This window comes from Callorhinus ursinus, unplaced genomic scaffold (genome assembly GCF_003265705.2).
Source record: "Callorhinus ursinus isolate GAN/ISIS: 27379988/994484 unplaced genomic scaffold, GSC_fseal_2.0 scaffold4, whole genome shotgun sequence".
In the NCBI taxonomy this organism is placed as follows: Eukaryota; Metazoa; Chordata; class Mammalia; order Carnivora; family Otariidae; genus Callorhinus; species Callorhinus ursinus.
Genome location: NW_027397066.1, coordinates 55616182 through 55627640, shown reverse-complemented (window position 1 = coordinate 55627640; position 11459 = coordinate 55616182). Strand labels below are relative to the sequence as shown.

At 36.1% G+C, this 11459-nt stretch overlaps 1 non-coding gene across 1 annotated transcript; it reads left to right on the top strand.

Annotated features, from left to right (window-relative positions):
* Positions 1 to 8183: 8183 nt before the first annotated feature.
* LOC112836204 (U6 spliceosomal RNA) lies at positions 8184 to 8291 on the top strand. The gene has a single exon (XR_003211430.1). It is a non-coding gene; the product is annotated as a U6 spliceosomal RNA (small nuclear RNA).
* The last annotated feature ends 3168 nt before the right edge of the window (positions 8292 to 11459 follow it).

Genomic DNA, 11459 nt, shown 5'->3' with positions numbered 1-11459 from the left:
TCACCACTGCTATTCAACATAGTATTAGAAGTCCTAGCCACAGCAATCAGGCAGCAAAAAGAAATCAAAGGCATCCAAATCGGCAAGGAGGAAGTGAAACTCTCACTCTTTGTAGATGATATAATACTGTATGTGGAAAACCCAAGGGACTCCACCCCAAAACTGCTAGAACTCATACAGGAATTCAGTAAAGTAGCAGGATATAAAATCAATGCACAGAAATCAGTGGCATTCCTATACACCAACAACAAGACAGAAGAGAGACAAATCAAGGAGTCGATCCCATTTACAATTGCACCCAAAACCATAAGATACCTAGGAATAAATTTAACCAAGGAGGCAAAGGACCTGTACTCAGAAAACTATAAAATACTCATGAAAGAAATTGAAGAAGACCCAAAGAAATGGAAAAACGTTCCATGCTCATGGATTGGAAGAACAAACATTGTCAAGATGTCAATGCTTCCTAGAGCAGTCTACACATTCAATGCAATCCCCATCAAAATACCATCCACTTTTTTCAAAGAAATGGAACAAATAATCCTAAAATTTGTATGGAACCAGAAGAGACCCCGAATAGCCAGAGGAATCTTGAAAAAGAAAAGCAAAGCTGGCGGCATCACAATTCCAGACTTCCAGCTCTATTACAAAGCTGTCATCATCAAGACAGTATGGTACTGGCACAAAAACAGACGCATCGATCAATGGAACAGAATCGAGAGCCCAGAAATGGACCCTCAACTCTATGGTCAACTCATCTTTGATAAAGCAGGAAAGAATGTCCAATGGCAAAAAGACAGTCTCTTCAACAAATGGTGTTGGGAAAATTGGACAGCCACATGCAGAAGAATGAAACTGGACCATTTTCTTACACCACAGACAAAAATAGACTCCAAATGGTTGAAAGACCTACACGTGAGACAGGAGTACATCAAAATCCTAAAGGAGAACACAGATAGCAACCTCTTCGACCTCAGCCACAGCAACTTCTTCCTAGAAACATCGCCAAAGGCAAGGGAAGCAAGGGCAAAAATGAACTATTGGGATTTCATCAAGATAAAAAGCTTTTGCAGAGCAAAAGAAACAGTCCACAAAACCAAAAGACAACCAACAGAATGGGAGAAAATATTTGTAAATGACATATAAGATAAAGGGCTAGTATCCAAAATCTATAAAGAACTTATCAAACTCAACACCCAAAGAACAAATAATCCAGTCAAGAAATGGGCAGAAGATATGAATAGACATTTTTCCAAAGAAGACATCCAAATGGCCAACAGACACATGAAAAAGTGCTCAACATCGCTCGGCATCAGGGAAATCCAAATCAAAACCTCCATGAGATACCACCTCACACCAGTCAGAATGGCTAAAATTAACAAGTCAGGAAACGACAGATATTGGCGGGGATGCGGAGAAAGGGGAACCCTCCTACACTGTTGGTGGGAATGCAAGCTGGTGCAAACACTGTGGAAAACAGTATGGAGGTTCCTCAAACAGTTGAAAATAGAGCTACCATACGATCCAGCAATTGCACTATTGGGTATTTACCACAAAGATACAAATGTAGGGATCCGAAGGGGTACGTGCACCCCAATGTTTATAGCAGCAATGTCCACAATAGCCAAACTGTGGAAAGAGCCAAGATGTCCATTGATAGATGAATGGATAAAGAAGAAGTGGTATATATACACAATGGAATATTATGCAGCCATCAAAAGGAATGAGATCTTGCCATTTGCAACGACGTGGATGGAACTGGAGGGTGTTATGCTGAGTGAAATAAGTCAATCAGAGAAAGACATGTATCATATGACCTCACTGATAGGAGGAATTCTTAATCTCAGGAAGCAAACTGAGGGTTGTTGGAGTGGTCGGGGGTGGGAGGGATGGGGTGGCTGGGTGATAGACATTGGGCAGGGTATGTGCTATGGTGAGCGCTGTGAATTGTGCAAGACTGTTGAATCACAGATCTGTGCCTCTGAAACAAATAATGCAACATATGTTAAGAAAAAGAAAAAGAAAAAGAAGAAGATAGCAGGAGGGGAAGAATGAAGGGGAGTAAGTCGGAGGGGGAGACGAACCATGAGAGACGATAGACTCTGAAAAACAAACTGAGGGTTCTAGAGGGGAGGAGGGTGGGTGGATGGGTTAGCCTGGTGATGGGTATTAAAGAGAGCACATTCTGCGTGGAGCACTGGGTGTTGTGCACAAACAGTGGATCATGGAACACTACATCAAGAACTAATGATGTAATGTATGGTGATTAACATAACAATAAAATATAAAAAAAATGAAGTTTCCTAAGAATCAGAGTAAAGATGCGCATTATCCGGGAATATGGAATAGAACAGTTAATTTTCACTAAGTGATGGTGAAATAATAACCCCCACTAACTTTGAATTGAGCATATGTATTACACAGTCTTTCTTTTTTTTTTGTTGTATATTTTGATGTGACTTTGTTAAAAAGTTAACGGCTTCTAAGTTGCCATTGAAATGCATGACAGCTGGAAAATGTGGTGTCCTATATGGATCAGTTATTTTCTTGACTTTAAAGGAATGTATCACTTACAAAGTGAGCTGCAAAAGTGTCCTTGAGAAATTAAAACAATGAGTAAAACTAATCAAAATCTGAAATCCAGGAGTGGAATCTGCTGCATTGCCTCTTTTTGACTAGCAGTGGTAGGATAAAATTTGATGTTACCACCATGGTCATTCGTATGGCAGACATACCATAGGAATAAGATAAGGAATAATATAAGGAAAAAGAAGTTGTCTTTCAAAAAATTGTAAAATTGGCCTAATTTTTAAAAGCAGTGCAATATACAGAAAAGGTAATTAGATATAAATTAAAAGGTTGGATGAGAGAATTAAGAACAATTGTGGGAAATACAATCAAGGGGTCAAATAAAAATTGCATTTTTAATGCAATTAAAATGATGTTTTTATGGTTTGTTAAGAGAAGAAATTTGCAAGTATAACACTTCTTCTCATTAATATTTTAAACCAGATGTAGCCACGTATATAAATAAAAATACCTTACCATATCAACAATCTTCCTTGAGGTTTCCTTAAAGAAAGAAAAGAAAAGTAAACACACTCTCATTCTATTAGTTATACAGAATTTCTGTTGGGATACACCAAGAAAACCCATGTTCCATAAAGAAAGAAGAATAATGCATTCGTATCCACTGTTTGAATGGTATCTGGGTTCTCCAGCCATTGAAACACACAATCAGAGTTTTACTACAGTGTGAGCTCCAGATGGGGTATGATATCCTTCTTTTATTTAATGCTGTATCCCCAAGATCTAGAATCATGTAAGGAACTTAGTACTTAATCAATACATATTTCTTAACTAATAATACACAGACGTTTAATTTACTTACAATGTGAAAAACATTTTAAATGGTACTGTGTTTACCGCAATGTACTTTAAGTGGGTATTTGTATGTAGAAGTATTTATTCAAATCAGTGTTTGGGGTGGTTTTTATGTAAAGTTTCCATGAGAGTAAATTTCAGGAAAAATATTTGGTCAGTATTTGCTTAGGTAAGCAAATATAATCACAATAAGTGAAAAGTGTAGGATTTTGTAAAAATCAAATCCACTAAATGGTAAGATCTCCTTTTCTCACTGGAAACAAGGAATTTAGTTAATCATTTTGAAGCGGGAGAGCGAGGTTCTTATCTCATGGAGTCAAGATTGAATCTTGTGTACAGAGGAGAGTGAGTAAAGTGATACAGTTTTATTAAGCAAGGACACAGTAAAAGCTCTCAGGAGTGAGAGGGGTCCAGACAGGGTTGGCAATGTGGGTTTCCACTGACAGTCTTTTATTTGAAACTGACCAGGGAACTTGTGGCCCTAACATTCTTGTGATGTCTTGGTTTGAGTAAGGATTGGTGATAACCTCTTTAATGACTTACTTCTACTTTGGATCTGGTTATTCTTTGTTGTTCATAATGTGACTGCCATAAAAAGACCTCACCTCTGATGCCCAGGCAGAGTGGTCTGGTTTGTTCCCTTGTCTCTGGTTTCCTTATGCCTCAGCATTTCTGGGATTTTTGGTGAGCCTGATGAGGTAGCCCCTACATGAGTCTAGTCATGTAGTCCCCCCTACCTATCCCTCCCTCCTTAGTCCTTCCGGTCCCTTACTCAATTTGAGTCCTGAATTTAGTAAAGTAATGCAAGTAACACACATTTTATAACCAATAAGAAATTTAGAAGTAACTTGAAAATTTGATTTAATTTTAGTGTTGTCACTTACTTCTTGGGAGATGCTGGTAGATTCCTTAGAAGAAGAAAGAAAGAATGCATTTCATTCTCTTATCCATTTATATGTTAGTTTTCCACCAAGCAGTTTTCCATTTTATCATAAATGAAACACAGAGGAACAAAAGAAGGCAAATCCTCAAGGCCTTAAGTGGTATTCAGGGTGTCTTTAGGCATTTACCTTATGCACCATTGGTAGGAAGATATTTGGAATTTGGAACTTAATGTATGAACTTGAGTCCTCACTCCAGCTGGGATTCCTCTCACCCATTTTATAAAATTAAGGATGGGCACCAGGACTCCTGGAGTTGTAGTATTATTCAGCGACCTCTAGCAAAGGCGATGGCATTGGACATTTCTGCTAGGTCTAGTAGTACACAAATAGAATCTTGCTAATTTTGAATATGTAGGGTTAGTCCGCTGCCCTAAATGTTTCCCATCATTGCCACACTTTCTATTTTCATTTTCTGTAATTCCCTAACTGACTTGATGCATGCAAAAAAAAATTAAAATCAAGACAGTCTTGTACAGACCTTAATATCTGCTTCTGGTTGCCATGTTTGTTGTCTTTACAGGAGAGCCCCTCACCTCACTGGTGGAGTGGTATTTTGTTTCCTATATAAAAATAGACAGTAATTTTCAATTTTATGGTCTAATGAAATGACCAGCCTGTGAGATATATTCCTTCTTTAGGAGGAATTTAGTTGAATTGGGCTTCCTCACCAAATTCTTGTGGTTTCCTATAATAGTAATATAGAAATAACTCTGTAATTGAAAGAAATTATTGTTCTAGCTTAGTGTATTTATTGTATTTAGGAGCTGCTTTGAGTGTTTGATTGTAGATATTAAAGTTGCCACATCTTGTAATGTACAGTACCACATGTGGAAATACTACAATATTTTAACATAATTACATATTTCTCAGATAAGGAAATACATAGTTTTGTGATAAATGCTGAAAGTATAATATAATATTGGGCAAGAAATTAAAGCATTTTCTTGACATAAATAACTGACATAAAATTCCAACCATGACATAAGCACCAGTATACATGTCACCTGCTGGAGACTGCAGTTTTTTGTTTTTTTTTTTAGCTGAGCAAAAGTGTTGCTTAAAAGGAACGACTGAAGCCACCTACAGAATAAAATGATACGGAAGAAGGGGGTTAAGATTAGTAAAGTCTAGGGGGAAGGAGTTGTTGTCCCATGTGTAAAATTGATCACTGAAGTATCTTTCTTCTCTTTTCCTACATAGAATATGCAGCAAATGCACTTCTATACCTTAGCTTGACTGCTGAATAGGCTCTAACGTTAAGAAGACACCAAAGTCTGCCAGGACACGCACTTAAAATATGCAACAAATAAGGCAGCAAAGAATCTGAGCCCCTTAGGTAAATGGTGAGCTTCTGAGATGTAGACTTTAGGGTCAGGGGAGAGGTTGGTATTGAGTTTCTTACTCTTTGCACGATGAAGGATTAATTATAAGTTCTCTTTAAAATGATAATTATAATAGTGTTGGTATAGTACATGTATATAGCTATTTTTATTTATAATATACACATTCATTTAAGTTTTTTCCCATATGTAAACAGGTAAATTCCTCATGATATTGCCATGTGACTTTACATAATTTCTTTGTGTTACCCAGAAAAAACGTCATCAAAATTAGCTGACTTTCCCATTCTGTTTTTAACAGGGTCATTACTTTATTAGTTGGTTAATAGCTCAGATCCACTTAATCTATAGTCTTTCCTTCCCAAATCTGCCATCTTCTGGACATAAGAGATAGTTTCAAAGCTTTTCTATTTCAGATGAAAAAAACATCTTGACATTTAGGATGTTCCTTAGGCATGTGGCAATCAAACAAACAGCACAAAAATTATTTTTTCCCCTAATGGTGGCCATGATATCTTTAACCTCCACGGGCCACCTAAGAAAATCATTCACATTCAAGAAATAGGAAGCACAGAAAGGGAGATGATTTACCTAGTCTCATAGCTTGGGCACTCAATTCCAGGACTTCTGACTCCAATTCTCGTATTGTTTACAATTAAGTGCCTGCTTCCTACATTCGGTTTTCTGCTCTATCACTTATTCCTTATGTTTGAAAAATCCACTAGCCAAAGATGATTACAGATGTAAGTAGAAATATCAACTGCACTGTATGTAGGCAAATGATTTCATTTAATTTCAGTTCCCCTTGTAAAATGGAGATGAAATTCTCTACTTCTGCCTTCCTCAAAGACAGCTGTCAGATTCAAGTAAAATGACATAGAGATAAATACTAGGACAATTCAACTTATCCTGACTCACAATTGGTGTTAACTAACTATAGTATTAAACTATACATTTATAGTGTTTTGACTATATGATTTGTGACCTCATTTCATTAAACAATTATATTTAAGTTTGTTTTACTATCTGAATTTAAAGGGATTGAAACATCTTTTTCTCTCTTGTTAATTTTTTTGTTTTCACAAGAAAGTAAGAAACAAACAAACAAAAATGTAGAACTCACCAGAAGGGGAAACAGAGAATAGTCATTTGTCTTAATTTGATTCCATGTGTTCCTAAGTATATGATGTTGATTATAAGCCTAAAGATACTGGGGAAGGTTCAACTCCTGATAAAACTGATTGATTTTGCTCTGAAATGAAACAAATGTATCAATATTTTCTTAAAAGGCCTTTATTTAATCTATAAAGTTTTTATTTATTTATTTATTTTTATTAACATATAATGTATTATTTTTTTCAGGGGTACAGGTCTGTGATTCATCAGTCTTACACAATTCACAGCACTCACCATAGTACATACCCTCCCCAATGTCCATCACCCAGCCACCCCATCCCTCCCACCCTCCACCACTCCAGCAACCCTCAGTTTGTTTCCTGAGATTAAAAGCCTTATGGTTTGTCTCCCTCTCTCGTTTCATCTTGTTTCATTTTTCCCTCCCTTTCCCGAAGATCCTCTGTCTTGTTTCTCAAATTCCTCATATCAGTGAAATCATATGATACTTGTCTTTCTCTGATTGACTTATTTCGCTTAGCATAATACCCTCTAGTTCCATCCATGTCATTGCAAATGGCAAGATTTCATTTTTCTGATGGCTGCATAATATTCCATTTTGTGTGTGTATATATATATACCACATCTTCTGTATCCATTCATCTGTTGATGGACATCTTGACTCTTTCCACAGTTTGGCTAATATGGACATTGCTGCTATAAACATTGGGGTGCATGTGCCCCTTCAGATCACTACATTTGTATCTTTGGGGTAAATACCCAGTAGTGCAATTGCTGGATTGTATGGTAACTCTATTTTCAAATTTTGAGGAACCTCCATATTGTTTTCCAGAGTGGCTACACCATCTTGCATTCCCACCAACAGTGTAGGACGGTTCCCCTTTCTTTGCATCCTCGCCAACATCTGTCATTTCCTGACTTGTTAATTTTAGCCATTCTGACGGGTGTGAGGTGATATTTCATTGAGGTTTTGATTTGGATTTCCTCTGATGTCAGGCGATGTGGAGCACTTTTTCATGTATCTGTTGGCCATTTGGATGTGTTCTTTGCAAAAATGTCTGTTCATGTCTTCTGTCCATTTCTTGAATGGATTATTTGTTCTTTGGGTGTTGAGTTTGATAAGTTCTTTATAGATTTTGGATACTAGCCCTTCATCTGATATGTCATTTGCAAATATCTTCTCCCATTCTGTCGGTTACAAATGTATCAATATTTAAGATCAGAATGGAATCTTTTCTATGGGCCAGATCATATAAGGACAAAACCAAATGAATTAAAACTTTAATTAGAAGAAATTGAAATGATGCCAATTCACCAAGCAAAATACATTTTAAATATAAAATTCACTGTAATAATTTCTACATTCATAGAGTGAATTTCAGTGCTCACTTCAGCAGCACATACGCTAAAATTGGAATGATACAGAGAAGATTGGCATAGCCCCTGCACAAGGATGACATAGCGTGAACTTCAGATTAAAGAAATAGTCTGGTCAGTTAATGCCCCCTGCTCTTTCAGAACACTCTCACACTGTGGCTTTTCCCACTACAGGAGGTGTTCCTTGTACTGGTGACCTACACACATTTCTTTACCCAAACCCTTACCTCAACCTCCTTGAAAGTGGCTCCCAAAGTTGAACATGATCAATATCACCTACAGACCTCACTAAAATGCAGATTGCTTAGCTCTAACTCAAATTTTTTGATTCAGTATGAGGTATGAAGGAAGGCCTATGAATTTGTATGTCTTCTAATTTTCCAGGTGCTACTGATGTAGCTAATCTGGTGACAACCCTGTGTGAACTGCTCTTCTATTTTTTTTTCTTTAAAGATTTTATTTATTTATTTATGGGAGAGAGAGAGAGAGAGAGAGAGGCAGAGGGAGAGGGGGAAGCAGACTCCCCGCTGAGCAGGGAGCCCAGCATGGGGCTCGATCCCAGGACCCTGGGATCATGACCTGAGCTGAAGTGAACTGCTCTTCTAAATGATAGGAGTGGGTTTCCCAAAGTGAAGCTAAATGATAGGAGAGGGTTTCCCAAAGTGAACTATTGGCAAGCTCTTGATTTGTCACAGGCTTGATTTGAAATGCAATTTCTTATCGATTCATATGCATATTTTCAGAGAGAACAGGGTAGAATAAATAATTCTTCTCAGAAGACTGTCAATTAGAGCCACCTAAAAATGATTTTGAGATTGAGTATGGTTTTCCTATTACATTCTTTGAATGTTTAAATGTGGATTTGCTAAGAATTATCCAAGTATTGTATAACACTTATGGAAAGCCACTATTCCTTAAAATAGTTATTTCACTTTAAAATAAAGAGTATCTTTCCTCACTAGACAAACTGCTAGAAGATTCCTGAGATGGCAAAAACTAATATAATTTTTAATATCTGGTGCAAAAAAAAATGGAGTCTTCAGCATTATTTTTGGAATATCAGTAGTAACTTTATAAATGCTCCATATTAATTACCCACTTGATCATTAGTATGAAACACCAAAATGTATTGAAATAAAACATTTATATCAATATTTATAAATAATTATTGCTAATTACCTTGGTAAACCATTGGGAAGGATAAACCTTATCTTCTGTTTAAGTGATGGTATCTCCTTCATGAGTACAAGGGAAAATTTATGGGTCTAAAATTAATACAGGCAGGATTATTTTCTGGGGACAAAGGTCCTCCAGTCGGGTAAGTGTCAGACTCTTGTTTTCGGCTTGGGTCATGATCCAGGGTCAGGAGATCAAGCTGCATGTAGGGCTCTGCGCTGGGCATGGAACCTGCTTAAGATTTTCTCTCTTACTCTCCCCTGCTCCTCTCCTGCTTGCGCATGCTCTCTCTCTTTCTCTCAAAAAGCAAAATAAAATAAAATGAAATAAAATAAAAATAAAAATTATTTTCTGGTTTACTAAAACAATGTATAGGCTAACTTTATATTGAATATTAGTATAAATATTGTCAATTAAATATAGTTCATAGGAATAAAAATATCTTACCATTTTATCTATCTTCTTTATTCTTTCCTAAATTAAAAAAAGGCATATTATCTCCACACATTGTTTATAATTTATTTCCATTGAATATAAAGTGAAAACCTATCTTGCATACAGAACAGCATAAAGATGAATTCATCTTCTTTCTATAGTTTGCTATGACTAAGATCAACATTTCTGAATTAGTAACAAATTTGCCAACAGTGGTAAATTGAAATATCAGCACCATGAGAGATAGGTTTTATCTGCTGTATTCACGGTTGCATTCCAGAGCATAGGATACTGTGTGGAGCATATTTCTTTCTCATAAATGTTTGTTAAATGAATGAATAGACAATATTCAAAAAGGTGGTCCATGGATATTTTTAAAAATTTTAATAGTGAATAGTAGTAGTTACTTTAGATATACTCCTCATGCTTTTATTTTAAGATGCACTTATTTTAATGTATATTAAAAATTACACACTGGGTGTTATACACAACTAATGAATCGTTGAACACTACATCAAAAACTAATGATGTTGACTAACTGAACATAATAAAAAATTACATAATTAAATCATCAAATCAGTGACTTGGGTAGAGACTACAGAGACTTTCAATTAAAAGCAAATTTATTTGATCGTAAAAGTAAATTTTGAGAAATTATAAAATATTAGTCTAACTGATTAAAAATACTAAAGGACCAGATCTCTAGGTCTCTATTCCTTGTGAGAACAAACTGGGGAAGATTTACTGAATATGTTGATTCATACATCAATAAATATTCTTCAGTTGAATTAGTTGTGAAATTAGGACAAGTGCCTGTGTGGTTATATCTAGTGGAGTTTAATAGAGAAGAAGCCACTGATCCTGTACAGTATTGATAACTGAAGCCTTTTTATTGTTTTTTAAAGTAAGTTATTTATAACTTATTTATAACCCCAGAAATGGGGTCTGACTTTAGGTTTATTCTTAAATTGGGTGCAAATGGAAGAAAGTACAAATGCCTGTCTGTACGTATCTCATAGAAATGGGTGTGTGGGTTATAGCAAAGGCTCTGAGCACAACCAGGAAAACTGCCCTAATGGGAGAGTGAGATGTTGGGGTGGGAGGGATGTGGGTATGCAAGTTCCCCTGAGAACAGTGTGCTAAGAATGCTGATAGACTGACATATATAATATTATATATATGTGTGTATATGTATCTGTGTTTGTGTAGCTCTTTCACATATTATCTACTTACCTACTCACTATTTTGTGACGTGGATGTTATTATAACCTCACTGGGGAATCATGTACAAAGTTACCTCTCAAATCCAGACCTACTAACTCAGTCCTCTGTCACATGTCCTTTTTTTATATTTTGCCATTATGGTTTCTGGACTATTTTTATGAAGAATGGTGAAATTCTGTCATTTCATGGACAGCTGACTTCAGAATTCTAAATTACAGTGGTGAGACCTGCTTGCATTTCCAGAGACATGGCAGGGAGTGGGAAAGCTCCTCTAGAAAATTCCAACAATAAACTAACATATGATGAATGTGAATTGATGCCTTTCTTCCTAAAACTGTAGCTTCTTTAACAATATTGTGAAGACACTTCACAGAAGGTTTGTTCTTCACATTCTGTGTAAGACATGTCAATACTATGTTTGATCATGGATTATAAGGTTATATCT